The sequence below is a fragment of the Triticum dicoccoides genome, chromosome 7B (genome assembly GCF_002162155.2).
Source record: "Triticum dicoccoides isolate Atlit2015 ecotype Zavitan chromosome 7B, WEW_v2.0, whole genome shotgun sequence".
NCBI lineage: Eukaryota > Viridiplantae > Streptophyta > Magnoliopsida > Poales > Poaceae > Triticum > Triticum dicoccoides.
This window is the reverse complement of record NC_041393.1, coordinates 446,173,365-446,186,051: the sequence shown is the minus strand read 5'-3', so window position 1 is coordinate 446,186,051 and position 12,687 is coordinate 446,173,365.

Sequence of the window (12,687 nt, the reverse complement as noted above, 5' to 3'; positions counted from 1 at the left end):
GGGACCCGAGGACGTGGAGTTTCGTCGTCTAACCCAGCTTGCGCGTTAAAGGGGGGGTGCCTGAGCATCACGACTCAGGGCTCCTACCGGCTCTCCGGCCCTCATCCTCTGGTCTTGTCCATGGCATCGCGACCTGGCATGCCAGCGACGGCTGAGACCAGCCCGAGAGCCGGGACCCGAAGACGTAGAGCACCGGCATCTGGCCAAATTTGCAGGAACACACTCCAAGATAAGGCCCAGAGCCAGGCGCAGCCCGCCTTGAGGTAGGGCCTCGTGAGTCCCGCGCTGGCTCACGGGTGCCCAGATACACCTCGTCAAGCCCTACCGTGCCGGCCACGTGTCAGGGTGGGGCTGTATATGCCCCGGGGCTCCTCCCGGAGGGGGGCCCCCTCCCACGTACCAATGGAAGCACCATGCTCCGTGCTGGCTGACGACACTGCCGAGGAGCGGCTATGCCCGTACGCATACGGAAGCGCTATGCTCTGCGCTGGTGATAAACAACTGAGGGTGGCCTCCAGGCCGCATCAACCTCAGGGAGCCCGGAGCTCAATGTCTGGCCTTGTCGCAACGCCTCCCATCGGAAGTGCCGCGCGAAGGGGCTGGGCACGGGGGCTGCGCCTGGGTCACGCCCAGACGCACGCCACCTAGCGGGCCTGGTTCGTCGCACGTCCCTCCCCAAGCGGAGCCAAGGTACGAAGGCTGTTTGAGCGTCAAGGGGGACTCCTGAGCATCGCGACTCAGGAGCCTAACTGGTCACGTAGCCCCTCACTCCTTAGTTTCGAAAGGCTAACGGCGGTTGAGGTATGTGCGGGGCCGGGCCCTGCAGACGTAGAATGGCAGATCCACCCACACCTCGCCTCCCTACATGCTATTCGAGCGCCAAGGGGGACTCCTGAGCATCGCGACTCAGGGGCCTAACTTGTCACATAGCCCCTCACTCCTTGGTCCCGTCCTGGTTTCCAGTCGGGGCCAATGGCGGCTGAGGTATGCGCGGGGCCGGGCTCTGCCGGCGTAGAACACAAGCAAGTAGGAAGGAATAATGCAAATTTCAGGGAATTCAAAAGCAAATATTACAGTCCATGATGTTACCACAACATCAAACATAAGTTTTAATGCCTCTCCGAGGCATGGTACATGCGTAGGAATTAAAAACAGGTCGGGAGCCACGACAGAGTCACTTGCCAGCGGGGGAGCCGCGTGGAGTAGGTTCGCCTTGTGGAGCAGCAGGGCTAGCAACGCTTCGCTTCGACCTGGTACTGAAGGCCCGAAACTTCCCCAGCAGAGCCTCCGCGCGACCCTTCACGGCCTCAACAGCGGCAGCGGCACGCTCGCCGCTCACTGGCTCCAGCAGGCTGTCGAGGTCGATGTTGGGGTCACGAAGATAGATGTGGGTGAAGACCCACGTCAGCACTGCAGAAGACAAGACGCGTGCCTCGGCCTCAGCCATAGGGCCAAGGCCAAGGGTGACGTCGTGAAGGGCGCGAACTAGGAAGGGAAGCAGCTTGGCGGGGCCATCCTCCTCGCCGACCAGCGGGCTCTCAAGGCCGCTGTCATCAAGCGTCTTCAGCGAAGTGCGAGCCTTCTCTTCCATATCCGCGAAGGCCACGCGATCCTCAGTGAGAACCCGGGTCTTGCCGTCCAGCTCAACCTTCCTCGCCTCCAGCTCTTGCTCCAGCACGCCTAGGCGGCCACGACGCCTCTTGAGCTTGGCCTCTAGGTCCTTGACGGCCGCCTCGCGAACCTTCATGCTTTCCTCCTGCTCTTGGCGAAGGCAGGCCTCCTCGGCAAGCTGGTTCTGCAGGCCCTTCAGCTCGCTCTCCAGCGTCTCATAGCGACCTTGGACGCTAGCTGCCTCCCCCAGGGCGGCATCGCGGGCAACCTTCGCCTCGTGGATGGCATGTTTCTCCTCGTCGCAAGTCGTCGAGGCCTGGACCAGCGCCGCCCGTATCGAAGCATCGGAGCGAATCCAGCCAGAAGCCAGCTCCAAGCGCCCGCCCACTAGACGGGGGTCGGCGCCCAGAAGATCCTGCCGCAGACGATCCAGTCTAGCAATGGCGCGATCCAGAATAGTATTCGGAGAAGCAGCAGTCGGTGGAGTAGGAGGAGAAGACGGCTGTGTGACCACTGTGCCTTGAGGCGGAACCAGCGGTGCCACGACGACAGTGGAGGCAGCATCAAGCAAGGGCACCTCGGGAGTCGCCTGGGTCAAGGGGGCTGAGCTCCCCCCAGCGGGCTCAGCCTGGCCTCACGAGGACGCCCGGGCAGGAGAGGCCTGCGCGTCATGATCACCTTCTTTCTCGGGTAGAGGCACTGCCACGAATGGGACCTCAGGAGCTCCCTTCAGCTTCTTTGCCGCGGGCGCCAGCCTGACCGAAGGATATGGGCATCAGGTCTCGTCGACAGAACAATAATCAAGACGGGAAGCAGGCACTTACAGGTCATCGCTGGTGGACTCGAGCAGCCTCCGGCCATACTTAAAGCCCGAGAGCCGGCTGCAAGGGTCGGCTTCAAGGGGCTCGGGAGCAGGAGGCGCGCCTGCGGATCGCCCCGGGGCCGGGGCAGACCCGCGGGGGACCAGCCCAGTCCGGTCCTTCTTCGAGATCGGAGGCAGGCTCCCGCCGCCCTGCTCACCCTCATCCTCGTCGTCGTCACTCTGGGGGAGGCGGAGAGTGCGGGACCTGCACCGAAGGGGAGGAGCTCTTGACTCCGCCTCCAAGTCAACCCCCTCTTCCTGCTCCCCTTCTTCCTTCTCTTTGCTGGAGTCGTCGGAGGACACGTCCACCAGGTCCTCTGGAGTCTCCACGGGCATGGGCCCGTCCCCGTTGAAGATAGGCATGGACCCCATTACCTGCTCCCAATCCTCGCGAAGGAACAGGGGCGTAGGGGCGCCCTCCAGCCTTGCCATGTCGCCCCCAACCAAGGACTGGAGGACCGCAGCCAGATCCTTGTCGGCCAAGACCACGGGGCTCGAGTGAGGCCTCCACATCGGAAGCGAGTACTGACGGAGCGGAGCCAGTTGATGCTCCGGGAACTCCCTCAGCAGCGACGCACCGGTCAGCTTCGCCGCCGGCACGCTGGCTGGCCTCAGATCTGCGTCCATCTTCTCCAACACCAGCTTCGCGCAGGGATCCAGAAGCTCCACTCGGGACCAGTCGTCGGAACTCGCGGGGTGCTCCGTGGGCAGGATCAGTCGAGGATGGATACGCCCAGCATCCACCAAGACCCACTTGCTCCTGAAGCCCTCAATCCTCTTCCCAGGGTTCGATATGGCGATGGAGCCGCCGTACGCGACGAAGCTCACGCACGCTGAGGCGGAACCACGGGAGGTCCGGAGGGAGAAGTAGTGGCGTAGCAAGGCCACCGAGGGCTTCACCCCTACGTGAGCCTCACAATAGTAGGCGAAGATCGCCAGAAGAAGGATAGAGTTGGGATGGAGGTGCAGAGCTTGAATATTGTAGTGGCGGAGGACAGAGAAGAAGAACTCAGAAAAGGGAGGCACTAGACCGGCGATGATTGCGCTCACGAAGAGCGGATAGAAGGTGCTCCCTCGATCTTCAGGGACGGCATAGCCGGCCTTGAACGCCTTCGTCCTGTCGATGCCCTGCGCCTCCGCCATCTGGCGCACCAGGGCAAGGCTCGCCCCTGACACATTTGGCGGGTCCAAGGCAGGCGAGTACCAAGCTCCGGCCGGGGTTTGGCGAGGCGCCATGACTGGCTAGGGCACGAAGGCGGAGTAGATCTGAAGATTTTGGAAGCAGGGAGGAGAGGCGCAAGAAAGGGGATCTGAGCAGCAACTGGAGGAAATAAAGGATGCAAGGGAGATGCCGCTCTTTTATCAACTCACGCGGTTGCAGAGGCGCCCACGTCCAATCAACTGCCACGCGGTGCCCAAGGCCGCAGGCAGTTAGGGCCCGCGGCGCTTCACACATGCCCTTTCGCCTCTCTGCTCAGCCAAGTTCGGGCGCGCCATCGGCCCGGGGCAACTGTCGGCGTTCTGGGAACGGGGGTCCCCAGACTTTCCTTCCTGCGGCCTGCGGCGTGGCTCAAAGGAGGCCTAGCACAGCCCATCTTCATCAACGCAAGCTCAAGACCCTCGCGAGGGGCCAAGCCTCGCGGGGCGGACGACAAGGAGCTTCCTCAGGCACGACCTTGTCAGGCTGGCTCATGAGGAGGCGGAGAGTTCAAGGCAGGGTACCTCGTGAGGTGCCCATGACGCAAGCCGTGACGACCAAGGGCGCCAGTCGGGCGCCAGCCCGCGCAGTGTCCTCCTTTCCTCTTTGGTGCAAAGGGAGCAAGCGCAGGCGAGAGCATCAAGCAAAGGCATCCATTTCGGTGCAACAAGACCAAGACCAGCCCAACGGCCGGAAGGAAGTCATTGTGGAGCCCAAGCCGGCGTCATCACCAGAGCCTTTGACAGGCGAGGACCAACTTTAGTCAGGATAAGTGTACCCGCTGTTCCCCTTCAAAATGGCCAATTGTTGGCGCCCTTCCCGCTCAATATTTGGGAAGAGGCCCAGGGCCTTTGCCTATAAATAGGACTAGCCACCCCCGGGGTAGAGAGGGCGGGACCTGATCGAGAGAACAAGGATAGAAAGACACAGAAAGAGAGAGAGAGGCGACTGAACTCCCCCTAGCAGTTCATCGCGCCAGCCAAGAACAGACCCTCTCGAGGCTGTTCTCCCTTTGTATTGTTCATCATCAAGCCCAAGAGGCAATCCACCACACCACACACTGGAGTAGGGTATTACACCACAATGGTGGCCTGAACCAGTATAAATCTTGTGTCTCTTGTGCTGTTCAGTTTGTTAGTTTAGGTCCTAGCGATTCGGCGAGGAGCGAGCCGGTAGAGGGTTGAATCTCCGCGCGCACCCCAGTGTTCGAACCTCAAGGGTCTGCCGGAACCCGAAATCCGACACTGACAAAGGCAAAAGCAAGGTGTTGGGTCTAGGTAGGGTTGCGATTTCAAAGGATAGACACATGGACAAAGTCATGCTTGTCGAGTCCTTAGGATTCAACCTCATATCTTTCTCAATGCTTTGTGATCTTGATATGGTTGTCGTCTTTGGCAAATATCGTTGCATTGTGCTAATGGAATCTGATAAATCCAAAGTATTCGAAGGCTTTAGGAAAGGAGACCTGTATATTGTTGATTTCTCTGCAGTACCACAGCCTGCCACATGTCTACTTGCAAAAGCTTCAGAAGGCTGGTTATGGCATCGATGACTTGGTCATGCTGGGATGAGGAACTTGCATACACTCGTGAAGAAGAAGCATGTCATTGACATCGAGGGTGTCAAATTCCTCAAAGATCATCTTTGTGGGGCTTGTGAGTCTGGAAAGAAACCAGAGCAAAGCATCCCTCGAAGACTATCATGACCACTTCTCGTCCCTTTGAATTACTTCATATGGATCTCTTTGACCCTACTCACTATGCCACATTCTCTAGTTCTGCATCATTATATGGCTTTGTTGTTGTTGATGATTATTCTCGTTATACATGAGTGCATATCATCACTTACAAAAATGAAGTGCAGGAAGTCTTTAGACGATTTTTCTCTAGAGCTTCTACAAACTTCAGTGTTAAGATCAAGCATATCAGGAGTGATAATGGAACTGAGTTCAAGAACACTGGTCTCGATGAATATCTTTATATACTTGGTATTACTCACGAGTTATCTGCTCCCTACACTCCTCAGCAGAATGGCGTCATGGAGCGCAAGAACAGATCTCTTGTTGAGATGGCTCACACTATGCTTGATGAATACAAGAAACCACAGCGTTTTTGGCCTGAAGCTATTGATACTGCATGCCACATCATCAACATAGTATATCTTCACAAATTCTTCAAAAAGACCTCATATGAACTCCTCACTGACAAGAAACCCAATGTAAAGTCTTCAGTGCTAAATGCTGGATTAGAGATCCTCACCATCACTCTAAATTTGCACCGAAAGCACATGAGGGTTTTATGCTTGGTTAAGAAAAGGACTCGCACACCTACAAAGTCTTCAACACCAATCATCACAAGATTGTTGAAACTATAGATGTGCGGTTCGATGAACTAATGGCTCGCAAAGAGAGCACCTACCTCCTGTGCTAGATGAAATGTCACCTGAGGAATCCATCAAGCTCAAAGCTACTAAGGATATCATTCCTACCGAAGAATCTGCTGAAGAAGTCATTCCGGATCGTGAAGACAATCATGCTGGTGCTGCTGAAGAAAATGGCCCCGAAGAAATTGCTAGGCCTAAGCAAAGTCGTCAACCTGCACATCCTCGCATTGCAAATGAAGTGCAGATCAAGAAAGTCATCAGCGACATCAACACACCAGGTCCTCTCACGCGCTCAGAAGCTTCACACTTGTCTAACTTTTGTGGGCATTTTGCGTGTGTCTCTATCACAGAGCCCACCAAAGTTGATGAAGCATTCATGGAATCTGAGTGGATTCAAGCCATGCAAGATGAATTGCATCAATTCAAGCTCAACAATGTGTGGGAGCTTGTCAACCGACCAGACCCATGCAAGCACAATATCATCGGTACCAAATGGATCTACCGCAACAAACAAGATGAAAATGGCCTTGTGGTAAGGAATAAGGCTCGTCTTGCAGCTCAAGGCTATATACAGGTTGAAGGAATTGATTTTGATGAAACTTTTGCACCTATTGCTAGACTTGAAGCTATTCACATATTGCTTGCTTACGCTAACCATCATAATATCACCTTACATCAAATGGATGTGAAAAGTGCATTCCTCAATGGTAAGCTTGAGGAAAAAGTATATGTTGCTCAACCACCAAGTTTTGAGGATCCAAAATTTCCAGATCACGTCTACAGACTCAACAAGATCCTCTATGGCCTCAAGCAAGCACCTCGGGTGTGGTATGACACATTGAAGGAATTCCTCATGAAAAAAGGCTTCAAACCAGGTTCACTTGACCCAACTCTTTTCACCAAAGCATATGATGATGAATTATTTGTGTGCCAAATATATGTTGATGATATTATCTTTGGCTGTACTAACCAACGCTACAGTGACAAATGTGCCTATATGATGAGTGAGGAATATCAAATGTCTATGATGGGAGAGTTGAAATTCTTCTTAGGTCTTCAAATTCATCAACAACATAATGGCATATTCATATCTCAGGAGAAATACCTCAAGGATGTGTTGAGGAAATTCGGCATGCAAGATTGCAAAGGCGTCAAAATTCCTACGCCCACAAATGGCCATCTATGCACCGATGAAAATGGAAAAGACTTCGATCAAAAGGTATACCGCTCCATGATTGGCCCTGTCGGTGTCAAAACTGGCGGATCTCGGGTAGGGGGTCCCGAACTGTGCGTCTAGGCGGATGGTAACAGGAGACAAGGGACACGATGTTTTTACCCAGGTTCGGGCCCTCATCGATGGAGGTAAAACCCTACTCCTGCTTGATTGATATTGATGATATGGGTAGTACAAGAGTGGATCTACCACGAGATCAAGGAGGCTAAACCCTAGAAGCTAGCCTATGGTATGATTGTTGTTGTGTCCTATGGACTAAAACCCTCCGGTTTATATAGACACCGGAGAGGGCTAGGGTTACACAGAGTCGGTTACAATGGTAGGAGATCTACATATCGGTATCGCCAAGCTTGCCCTCCACGCCAAGGAAAGTCCCATCCGGACATGGGACGAAGTCTTCAATCTTGTATCTTCATAGTCTTGGAGTCCGGCCGATGATGATAGTTCGGCTATCCGGACACCCCCTAGTCCAGGACTCCCTTAGTAGCCCCTGAACCAGGCTTCAATGTCAACGAGTCCGGCGCGCATATTGTCTTCGGCATTGCAAGGAGGGTTCCTCCTCCGAATAGTTCATAGAAGATTGTGAACACCAGGATAGTGTCCGGCTCTATAAAATAAATTCCACATACCACCGTAGAGAGAATAATATTTACACAAGTTCAATCTGCTGACGTATTTTGTGGCATGACGTCACACCACAACCAAGCTTTTACTCGAATCGTTTTTATTATACCACCTCAGCGCGTTTAGCGAAGCAGTTTCCTTGGCACGTCTTGTCGAAGAAGAGATCGTGTCCCCTTATTCTGGGATTCCCATCAATACGGACGTGGGTAACCCAACCGCGCCCGTTGCCACGCCCCCTCCATCGAAGGCGAGTTTCAAACGGTCACGGGGACGGCTCTTGGTATTCTCCTTCTTTATAATGAGACCAAGGCTCATTCCTTTTCTTCAATCCTCAATCGAATCCGCCCCTTGCCTCGAGTTCCAACACTCAGGGCTCCAGATTCGAGCGCTTCGGACCTTCGACAATGTCCGGCTCCAACCTACAGGGCTCCAGATTTGAGCGCTTCGGACCTTCGACAATGTCCGGCTCCAACCTACAGGGCTGGTGGATGCCCTCCTCCGTCACGGAAGAGGACGTGCTAAAGCTGAGAGAAGCCAGGTACTTAACCTACGAGATTTCGCATAGGCTGCCTGCCCAAGGGCAAGTCATTCCTACTCCCGAGCCTGGCGAGAGCATCGTGTTCGCGTCTCACCTCCGTCGGGGTTTAGGCTTCCCGATGGATCCCTTCGTGAGGGGGCTCATGTTTTACTATGGGTTGGAATTCCACGACTTGGCTCCGGAGTCCATCCTCCATATCTCATCATTTATTGTCGTCTTCGGTTTGTGGCTCAAAACCTTTAACGTAGAGCCGAAGATGATTGAGGGGCGTCAGGCAGAGTGCGGCAGGGCGGTTGTAAGCAAGAGGGCCGATGCTCCATGGCCCGAGGGCTCTTTTCAGGAGGAGCTCGGCTTGTGGCAACAGGAGTGGTTCTATATCACCGCTCCCAGGGGCAGCAGGCAGAGGCCGCCGCCCACCTTTCGCTCAAGCCCTCCAAAATGGCTGACGTCATGGGTCAACAAAGGGCTTGACTGGGGGCCGTCCAAGGACGTACCCCTATTGCAAGGCCGGATTCGAGACCTCCAAGAGAGGGAGATCAATCTGGTCGTAGTGACGCAGGTTATGTTGATTCAGCGTCTTCTGCCCTGCAAACGCCGCCCCCTCCGCCTGTGGGAATTCAATCCGGAGGGACCACGAGCTCTCCAACACTTCATGGGTGCGACACCCGTGGAGATGTACAAACTGTTCTTCGGATCACAAGAGATGTGTCCGGACTTGACCGAGGACGCTGGCCTAAGCTGCAATCGCCCGGATACTCAAGTAAGTAACCCTGTGTCCCGACATATCGTCCATTTGTTTATCATGGATTTGCCTTTCAGCCAGCTATCCCTTGGACTGGAGTGGATAGCGCAAGCAAAACTAATACGGTGTCCGGCCCCCCTCCCGGAGACCACGCCGGATCCGGTGTTAGTCAAGATGCTGGAGGTTGCGCCTTCAGATGAGGGCGAAGGGGAAAACAGGAAAATTAGTGCCTCTGCTAAGGAGGCTCTCAAAGAAGGGGGGATCGAGAACCCCTCCCTCCAGGGGGAAAAGAGGACCGCTTCCAAAGATCCGGAGGCCAAGGCCTCAAAACGGGGGAATAAATCTTCATCGGAGGGTGCTGCGCCAGGAGAAGCCCCGGACGCGCTATTTCCCCAGGGGAAGCAGCCCTCCAGCGAGCCGTAAGTAGAAAAAGGAGCTTTGTAATAAGGGACATCCCTGTTTTTATTTCTGAGGATAACCGGAGTTCTTACCTTGTAGTTCGGATCTCAGCCCTTCTCAGCAGAGCTCATCTTCGGGGGATCTTTGTCCGGAGATGATGGAGAGCGAAACGCCTCCATCTGCCGCTCCGTCAGGCGGGGCGGACGACCCTGAGGTGTCATCGCGGAGGGTCTCCCCGAGTCCGGCGGGGCCGGAGAGTTCGGCACCAACTGGTGTACGGCCGGGGGAGCTGAAGGATCTGCTCGAGAGGGCGTCTATCTCAGAAGATCACCGTACTTTAATGAGTATGGTGATTGAAAGGATTTCATCCGCTGAGAGCGGGTTGCATGAGGCCATCAGAAGTTTACTGACGGGGTTTGAGGTACGCAAAAAAATGACATACCTTTTGACAGTTTTGCTCATAGAGTGCGCCCTGTATAGATAGTAGCCCCTGAGACTCGGTATGTTGTCGAAAGTGACAGCGTGCCGAGGATCATAAACTCAGTTATCAAATGTCGCCTTCCCTATGCAGGTGGCGGAACGTTCGGTGGCCAGCCGGACTGATAGAGTTGCCGAGCTGAAGCGGCAACTCGATGTTGCGGATGCGGACATCGCGCTGGTCAATAAACGACTTGACGAGTCACAAGGTAGGTGGTTTCTCCGCGGTCACCTGGTAAGGGAGCAGATGCTTATGCCTTACAGCATGTATGCTTGATGCAGATGGCGCTGCTGCTATGGAGGGCCTTCGGGCAAAGCTTGCTCGAGCCAAGGAGCAAGCCAGAAGGAGTGATGCGGCTGCCTCGAAGGCAGCCGAAGAGCTAAAGCCAAAAAGGCTGCTCACTGCCGAAGCAGGGAGGAGATTGCCGGAATGGCCGTGAAACTAAAAGATGCTACCGACCGCTATGAGGTTCTTGAAAGAGAATGCCAAGCGAAGCAAGAGGACCTGAAGAAGGCCACTACCGAAGCCAAGGATGCCCATTGTGCAATGAGGGCTATAAAGGAGGAGCTGCGTCAGGCCGGAGACATTGCGGCTGGAAAGCCCTTTCTGCTGCGTAGGAAGTTCACGGCTCAGAAGTATGCTCAGTTGGGCCAGCTGTGGGGTGCGGAGGATCCTTATCTGGATTTGGCGGCGAGTGTGGCGGACGCAGTCGTGCACTTCCGAAGACAAAAGGATCACGAAATGGAAGAGCTTTTTTAGTCTCAATTCCATAGTCCGGAGCGTCCACTTCCGTTGACCGATCGGTTGGCTGAGTGGGCTGAGCTGAATAGATTTTCCGGATTTGCCATGACGGATGTGGTGACTCATCTGTGGCCGGATAGGCCCAAGCCGAAGAGTTATTTTGGCTTATTGCAGCAATTCCTTGGGGCGGTGCCGCATATCAAGGCGATGAAGTGGTCGGCCTGCATAGAGGGTGCACGGATGGCTCTCGCCCGTGTTAAGACATACTGGGCAGAGATGGATGCCACCGATGTTGCATCCCGGGGTTCGGACAAGAGCCGGTTACCCGCCGAGCACTATTTTGGAGAAGTCCTGCAGGGCGCTCGTTTAATAGAGTCGCAGTGCTCGAAAAATGTTATGTTCAAATGGTATGTATGATTTGTGAAACCATATTTATAATGTAACGGCTTTTTATACTTGTGCGTTCAAGTATTGAAATATCTCCTGTGCGGCCGTTAATGTATATGTATGTATAACCTGAAAGATGGCAGTCTTTGGCTTTAGCCCCCACGCACATGGTGTGGGGGTGTTTGCAAAAAAGCGCGTTTTCACACTTAATACAACATCTTGGTCCTGTGAAGGAGGTGATAGCGTAGCAAACTAGGCAACCGGACTATAATGCTTTATCACTTTCACTTAGCCATGGGAGCTCGATGGTGGGGCTACTATATAGCCCCTAGAGGCACCGCGCTCTCCGAACTCGGGGCGCGTGTGCGCCTGACCGGGAAGCGGTCCTTCGTCAAAGCGGAGGAATTCTAAACATTCCAGTAGTCGATCGAGTGGTTGACCAGTCTCTCGCTATATCATGACAGTCAGTTTTCAGCTTTCTCTACTGAGGTGCTTGCCCGGCCGAACCGGGGCACAATCGCAGTAGTTCTCCTGGTGCCGCGTTAGCCGATGGAGCGGAACGTAAGGCAGCAAAACACAGGAGCTGGGCAAACCCAACATTTGACCAAAGACATGATTCGGAGCTGATGCATATAAGGCCTAACTCGAGACGCCGAACACTCCCTAAGGTATTCGGTCTTTATGATAACGGGCAGAACAATGCCCTAAGCCCCTAGTGTCCAGGTACGGGCGAGAACTTCTGACGCGGCCGATGCCAAAACGCCAGCCTCCTCCTCGGTTATGGTAGGAAACCGGGGGATGTGTATCAACAAGAGACAGTAAGAAAGGTTTACACAGGGTCTTAATCCGAAAAGAATCCTTGCAACGGGTCCCTGCTGCACGTTTGCGCATGTGTCTCCGTTGTGCTGTATCCTGGACGGGTGTAGCATGCTGTTCATCTGTAAAAGAGAAGAACTTAGTTTTGGAAAGATATCATGCAAAAAATGTATTTAAAATAGAGTATGATTTTTTTTAAAATGAATAAAGTTGAGCTTTAGTGGCTCTCATTGTTTATGTGCGCAGCCCCTTGTAAAGGGGTATGCAGCTAGGAAGCCCCTAGTTTATTTATGCCGGACTTGCCTAACCATGTCCGGGGTCTGAATGACCTATTTTCAGGGGCTTTGACTAGCAAGGCTGGATTAGCGTGTGGCTGTCAAGGCAGTCGCACGTTCTTCCGTGGTCGAGAAACACTCAAAGTTACCTTTTAATGAGATTATGCCGCGTGGACCGGGCATTTTAAGTGTAAGAGACGCGTAATGCGGTATTGCGTTAAAGCGGGCGAAAGCTTCGCGTCCCAATAGTGCTTGATGGCTACTTTTAAATGGGGCGATATGGAAGATGAGCTTTTCGCGACGGAAGTTATCAGATGAACCGAACACAACTTCTAGTAGTAAGGAGCCCGTGCAATTGGCGTAAGGGCCTGGAGTCACTCCTTTAAAGGAAGTGCTGCTA